Genomic DNA, 7,998 nt, shown 5'->3' on the forward strand with positions numbered 1-7,998 from the left:
ATTTGGGCTCTGAGTGGGCCGCAGGGCATATCTTCCTGACTCTCTTGTAGTCCAGAGTGCAATGACACCAATCTTGAGGGGCCGTGGCACCATTTTCCATAAATGCCCCTTGTAATGAAGATGGCATAATTGTTGCAATTAGAGAGAGCAGCTTAGGATGGCCTTGCAGTGACCCACCTCAGCCCAGGTCCATATGGTCTGAAATAGATAATGAGTCTCTTAATGTGTTATGTATACTCAATATGGACTGTAAACGGACAGGGTGTAATTTTCACCAAGGCCATCAAGAAGTGACAGATAACCCCTTGTGAAACTGTCTTGACAATTTTAGTAAGCCACTCTTCTCTTTCTCTCATGTTATGTCTGTCACTTTCTCAACTGCAGGCACACATCGCTGCCCCGAGTCATGCTCAAAATAAGGTGACAAACATGCCCCTTTACCATTAAATCATGATTCAGATTAAAATATTAAATGAACCCTATGTAAAAGCTATCAATTTCCAAATATATTTTAATTAACAATAAATGGATTGGGTAATGTTTTGCACATAAAACAAAAAGAAAATTTGCAATGATGTTAACAATGTATAAAAAGGCTTGTATTTTAAAAATATAAAAAGTTGTAAAAGTCCTTCCAAGGTCAAAGTTCAGAGGTGCTGTACATGGGTGAGGTTGTGTTGTTTGTTTAATTTACACGTGTCATTGGTGTTAGATTGCCCTCATTGTTTGGATTTTTGAAAAATATTCGTAAAAAATAGTGGCTTCTGAGAACATTTTGAAAAATGAAACTTTTATGAGAATTCCAACCAGCTAAGATGATACTTTTATACTTCTTTATTTTGCTATAGTGCAGATCCATGTGACAGAGTTACGTTTTTCTTGTGAGATTGTGTTGGTTTTGACCTTTTTGGGTCATGTACTGTAGCAGTAATACTCTGTAAAAGGAAAACATCAGCATCAAATAAGAATATGGGGAACAGACGAGGAAAATGCATTTTAAAATGTCACGACTTAACCCTACACGATAAAAAAGTGATGTATTTATGAATGCATTTATAGATGCATATGTAAAAGGGGCATAATGACCTGACTTATCACAGATCATTACATTGACATACGCGGTTGGCAAGAAGCAGAGCTGTCAAGCTGTATCATGTTGGCTGCATTGGGGCTTTCAGCACATGTTTAGTATTCTTCATGTGTGCAGTTCTTTATTAGCTTGTAGAAAAAAAAAATGGTGAGGATGCTGAAATTTTCTCTCTTATTCCCAGTATGGGTCTTATTGCATCGGTTCCATTATCAAGTGTTCATTCAGCACACTAAAAGAAGCTGTTTAATATTGTCTGCATTACATGTCGACTTATCATATTGTAACCCCAAGGCATTGCCTGTGAAATTATACATTCCTCTGAGTCAAAGTATGCCTTAAATGCAAGATTATTTCAGTCTGCACATTTCTGTACTGATTGTACAAGTTATTATACAAGAGAAGCACATTAGCAGTCCATACAAGCAAACAGCTTTTACACTATGTTCCAATTACAAACTGTTTTGCTCCGAGTATTTTCTTTCTCTTTAGTGCATTATCGAGGCCTTTAAAACTAGTTATGGTTGCAAGATGTATTACTATTTCAAATACAAGTAATATGAATCTAATGACCAGTAATGAGAGACTGGTTTGCTATTACACAAAGGGGCCAGAGACTTGCTAATAAAGCATGCGGACTGCTTCAGGGAACGTGCACTGACCAAGATGTACATTAGGGCCTTAATGTCTCTAAGGCCTGGGGCTAAATTGAAATGTAAAACCCCAAACCAAACATCATTTAGGGCTATATATCTCTTCATGATGTGCCACTATTTGTGCAGATTGGTGGTGGTTATGATGTAATTTTTTCTCTTTTAGAGCTGTGCATTCTGCAGTGGTCTTTATTATGTTTTCGTCCTAGATAAACAAATAATAAAAAAGAGTGGGGCAAAAATCTGAGAATATTGCATGGCAACAATCTAGCCAGAGTCCAACTCATTTAAATCAATAGATAGCGCAAGACCTTTGTGGATATTTTGATTTCTCTCTGTAATGTTGAATTGGTTCTGTCTGAGTGCTCACGATGGCATCTTCAGTGGAATATATGCCTTTTAAGTTATTCTCTTTTCCTAAAGATGTGCCCTTGGGTTGCAATCATTTACATGCCTTCATAATATCTCCATCCCTTTTCAAGTGGCCAAAGACTAGTTCTTCATATGAGCAGCAGATTAATACAGATTAATACTAATAATACTTTATTTGAGCAGCAAAACTGCTCTGCCGCAATCGTGCGTTTATGTGTGCATATATATTTGCATTGCTTCTGGTTCAGGTCTTTTGTATGTGCTTCCTTAAATATAAAGCTGTTTTACTCAAGATGCTTTCAAAGGAGCTACCAAAGATGAGCATAACCGATGTCCATGACATATGCAGATTGATATTAATATTTGGATATTAAAATTGAATTAAACGGCAACAATAAAAATAACTAGCTAGGTTAGCTGATTACCTTAAAAGTCCATAGATATCACCACCGGTTCATACTGCTGGTCACACGTTCTCTGACAAGATGAGACAACTTTTCCTGTTTGTTCATGATGTTTAAATGTGCCATCGAACGTTTTTTTACAAGATGTAATATAAGTCTAAGGTGTCCCCTGAATGTGTCTGAAGTTTCAGCTCAAAATACCCCATAGATTTTTTTAAATTAATTGTTTTAACTGCCTATTTTGGGGCATCATTAAATATGAGTCGATTTATGCTGTGCGGCCCCTTTAATTCTCGTGCTCTCCGCCCACGGAGCTCGCGCTTGCCTTAAACAGTGCCTAAACAAAGTTTACACAGCTAATATAACCCTCAAATGGATCTTTACAAAGTGTTCGTCATGCATGCGGCAGATTATGTGAGTATTGTATACTGTTATATTGTTTACGTTTGATTCTGAATGAATTTGAGGCTGTGATCCGTGGCTAACGGCTAAGCCTACACTGTTGGAGAGATATATAAAGAATGAAATTGTGTTTATACAGACTGCAAGTGTTTAAAAATGAAAATAGCGACGGCTCTTGTCTCCGTGAATACAGTAAGAAACGATGGTAACTTTAATCACATTTAACAGTACATTAGCAACATGCTAACGAAACATTTAGAAAGACAATTTACAAATATCACTAAAAATATCATGTTATCATGGATCATGTCAGTTATTATTGCTCCATCTGCCATTTTTCACTATTGTTCTTGCTTGCTTACCTAGTCTGTTGATTCACCTATGCAGATCCAGATGTTACTGGCTGCCCTTGTCTAATGCCTTTCATAATGTTACGTAACAGTCGGTGTTATGTTGAGATTCGCCTGTTTTCCGGAGGTCTTTTAAACAAATGAGATAATATAAGAAGGAGGAAACAATGGTGTTTGAGACTCACTGTATGTCATTTCCATGTACTGAACTCTTGTTATTCAACTATGCCAAGATAAATTCAATTTTTCATTCGAGGGCACCTTTAACATAAAGGGCCCTATTTTAACGATCTAAGCGTATGGTGCACTTAGGGCATGTTCGAATACTTTTGCTAGTTTAACGACGGGAAAAATGGTCGGCGCGCCCGGTGCATAGTCTAAAAGGGTTGTCCCTATTGTCTTAATGAGTAATGGGTGTGTTTTGGGAGTAATGTGCAATATTTATCTCTCATTCCCTTTAAAAGCCAGTTGTGCTCATGTCATGGTGCTATTTACATGGTGGGATTTGCAAGCAGAAAAACTGAACGCTTCTCTAGCAAGGAAATGGATCTGCTCGTGCGCGAGGTTAAAGCGCGCAAGCAGAACATCTACGGGACAAGCATTTTTATCTTTATGCACTCCTTTTATTTTTAATATTTGGCATGTTTGTGTGCTGCTGTGCATCCCTGTGTGTGTAATAATCAATGTGGATGCACAACTATAGGCGCATATTACTAATGCGCTCTTTAAATAACAAAACAATATTGTGCCATTGACTTTAGTCCAGGTTTCAGTTGGTCAATGGCGCAGTCTATTTCAGTTGCCTCAAAATGGCAATGCGCCAACAATGTGCCTGAACACACCTCGTTTTCAGACCAGCATGCCCATGGGCGCACAAATGGGTGCAAATGCATTTGCTATTTAAATAACGTGGCACAGGATGTGAAAATGATAACTGTGTCGGACTGAAACTAGCAAAAAAACTCTCGGGTGTATGATAGGTCCCAAAGCCTATAGATTACAACAGTAAGCTGCTGAAAATTCTACTTTGCAGCTCTAAAACAAATTTATCAAATAAATGCAGCCTTGGTAAGCATAAGCGACTTCTTCCAAAAACATGAACATCCCTAAACTTTAACACTACTTAGCTGCATCTCAAATGATGTATTGTACAATGTACACTTTCACTACGCTTTAATATGTACTCAGTCATAGAAGGTATACATTTTATAAGGACAGTGTTGTCTCAAATGGAACACTTTTTTACTACACAAAAGCATTTGTTGCTTTCTTTTTAAAGGTATTAATATTTCAAACACATGATATGTTGCTGATAGCTTTAGCTTGTTTAGCCCCTATACATTCCATACTTTGTGTTTTTTTGTGCAGTACGCTTCACAGCTTTTTTCGGTGCGGATAATCAAATTATGCTACAATATAGTGTGGAATAGTAGAATAATGTTCTGTGTCATCTCTGTTACAGTATTATGTGTTTAATGATGGCTAGAATATTGCATTGACCAAAATTATCCATTTTATAATTACGTATATGTTGTTAGATGTTAGAATGATTATGGATATCATCTGATACTTATTTTTCCTTATACATATCAGCTCTGAAGTTTCTATTTAGCTTTCAAATTTGCTAATAAACCGTACTAACGCCTTGTTTATTTCCACTGTCTCATGACACTGCATTTCACAAGAAGCAACCGCAGACATAAAAGTGGAAATAGGAGAGAGAGAAATGTAGGTTTACTCTTTCCTATAGCAGTATGTGCCAGTTCTTTCCCTCTGTAGCAAACACGCAGTGAGGCCGGGCTGTAACCTGTAGTTCTTGTTTCCCAGGGTTAATTAAGCTGTCTGGTGCTCTGTGCCTGGATGTGTGTGGTGAGACGGCAAGAAGCCCCTTTAGCTTTGTGTCAACCATGCTGTCCACATGGCCAGCCCCTGCCTCTGTGCAACTCATCGATCTTAGGGTCAGGTAGACAGAGAGAGCAAGCGAAAGAAAGAGGAGGACAGAGTCAGACACAAGGGAGTTCTGTTTGAAAGCGTGTGTGTGTGTGCACATGCTCTATGCTGCTTTGACATGGTGTCCCCAGACATGTGCACTCTTCTTTGCCCTGCAGGACAACCAATTAGAACCACACACTGCTGAATGTGAAGGAAAGCAGCAGCAATGCCATCACCGACTTTCTGACACCTTGCATTGTTTTTGGTCCGTGCAATTTATGTTTGCAAGTGTGTACTTGGCATCCACAAACATGTTTTATTATACTCTCTATTTTATGCTAAAATCTATAATTTGTTAATCTTAAACTCGGCATGAAACGGCATGATAGTTATGATTGTCTTCCCTACTGTGACGTATACAAGTAAAACGGCTTCTCCAACCCGATCTAACGGCAATTCGTACGTATTTTATGAAGTGGCTAATTCGTACCAATTCGTACGACCTCACTCGTATGAATTCATACGATTTATCTAAACCCCAGTGACGGGTAGGTTTAGGGGCGGGGTTAGGGGTAGGCCATTCATACGAATTCGTACGAATTCATATGAATTTGGCAACTCGTAAAATACGTACGATTTAGCAAAAAACTGACTAATTCGTACAAGTGAGGTCGTACAAATTTGTATGTTTTTTGCTAAATCTTACGTATTTTACGAGTTGCCAAATTTGTATGCATTCATACAAATGACCTACCCCTAACCCCGCCCCTAAACCTACCCGTCACTAGGGTTTAGACAAATAGTATGAATTCGTACAAATTAGCCACCTCATAAAATACGTATGAATTGGTCATGAGATAGCTTTGGCTTTTCAAACAATAAATAAGAAATGTAGGAAGGGATTTGATTTTTTTCGGAATTGATCGGATTGCTGGATCATTGTAGTTTGATATCGCTGCAATCTTTGATTAAAGATTACAAGGGAATGTGATTTTAAAAAAAAATTAATAATGATGTTGTTCCCAGATAAATGTATAAAAAAACTGCAATATTCCATAAAAATATTTATATTTGATTTCATGGTGACTTTAACCATCTACCCTGTCTGTAAAAAATTATTTTCATCATTTGTTATCACATTTTTTCTTTTGTCAAATCAACTTAGATAATTAATGTGGTTTAGATAACATAATATTTTGAGTTTCTGTTGATTAAACCAATCGACTTCATTGTATTAACTTAAATTGTTTAATTTCAATGAGCTCAACATTTTAAGGCAACCAGGTAACTTACTTTTTTAAGTTAAACCAGCAATTCTTTTTTTTTTTACAGTGCAGTCTGTCTGTGACATGTTTATTTTCATAATTTCATGCACATTTTGATTAGGCAGTTCTCTTCTATTAAATTGCATTATATATCACATATAATATATATCATATATATATATATCTTTTTTTTTTTTTTTTTTTTTTATTCCAGTGTACATTTCTCAGAGTATGCTTGTTTTCAGATGTCAAATTCTGTAGGCACAAACCTTAAAGTCTTGGCTGTGGAAAAAAAGAAAAGAAAAAAAAACTATTTAATGTTTTAACCGTTATTGCCCAGAAACATAGATATGCCTCATTAAAAGCACATTGACCTGAACAGGGCATTTTGGCAAGAAAAGGCTTATATTTCATTATTAGATTTAATTATTTATTTATTTATTTTCAAGAACCCCAACTCAATTCATTAAACTACAAAACAAGTTTCTAAACATTGTTTTGACCAAGAGAAATTGTAATTTATAAATTGTACAAAATTACATCCAAAAGCATGTGTCCCGACCTAACATTAATGAAAGCACATCTGTCCCATATGCTAGTCGGGTTAATATTAAGTATATTGCGATTATTGAGATATAGCCTTTGTAAAATCTAGCCCCAGTCTCCCCAACTTGTGCAGTGGATTTTAAGAGCTCTGCACTAATTTAAGCTACGAAAACAAGTAGAATCATCTGAACTCTGGTGGGTTCAATAGGCAGGAAGAAAATTAAATGGCATCACTAAACCCGGCTTCACTTCTACTCTCCTTAAAAGATCATGCCTGTTTGACAGTATAAGCAGTGCTGCTACTGAAGGAAGCCAACATGCAGGTCAGTGTGGTGTGGTTTATTTTGCTGATTTGACCTCTTGTGATCCTTTGGAGTTTGCTCTTCTCTCCTATCCATGTCTCCCCTCTCTAGCTCTCTCAGCCTGACCACAAGTGTCTTCTCTCATACCGCTCAGATCTCACAATTAAGCCATATCAACAACTTGCATCTTGCAGTTGGGTGACCTTTATATTCGTATTTGGTCTTCAGCTGAAGGAGATAAGTTACTTTTGGCCTGGCTTTGCCTTTAAAACCAGCACTGCTTCCACTGTTGTAGACAGTAAACAGAGTATTTAATGTTTCATTAACAATCACCCTGTGTCCTTACTATTTCAATTTCCATTAATGTTATTTTATTAAGCTAGCTAAGTTATGAAAAGTCATTATTCCATGAATGGACAAGTCATCATTTCAGCCATGCTAAAATACTACATTATGTATTTTACAAGAAATGCTGAAATGACCAACCACTGAACGATAATTTGGGGTCTCTCTCTCTCTCTCTCTCTCTGTATGTATCATAAAAGACTGAAGGGGTTAAAAAGAAGAATTGTAAATAGTAGTGCAATCTTCTGTTCTGATTACAGCAACTACATCTGTTTGCTTTATCTGTTTGTTTATTTATAGTAGCCCAAATCTTTGAGTTGAATGACAGTAGAAAGGCATA

The sequence above is a fragment of the Megalobrama amblycephala genome, linkage group LG10 (assembly GCF_018812025.1).
Source record: "Megalobrama amblycephala isolate DHTTF-2021 linkage group LG10, ASM1881202v1, whole genome shotgun sequence".
Taxonomy (NCBI): Eukaryota; Metazoa; Chordata; class Actinopteri; order Cypriniformes; family Xenocyprididae; genus Megalobrama; species Megalobrama amblycephala.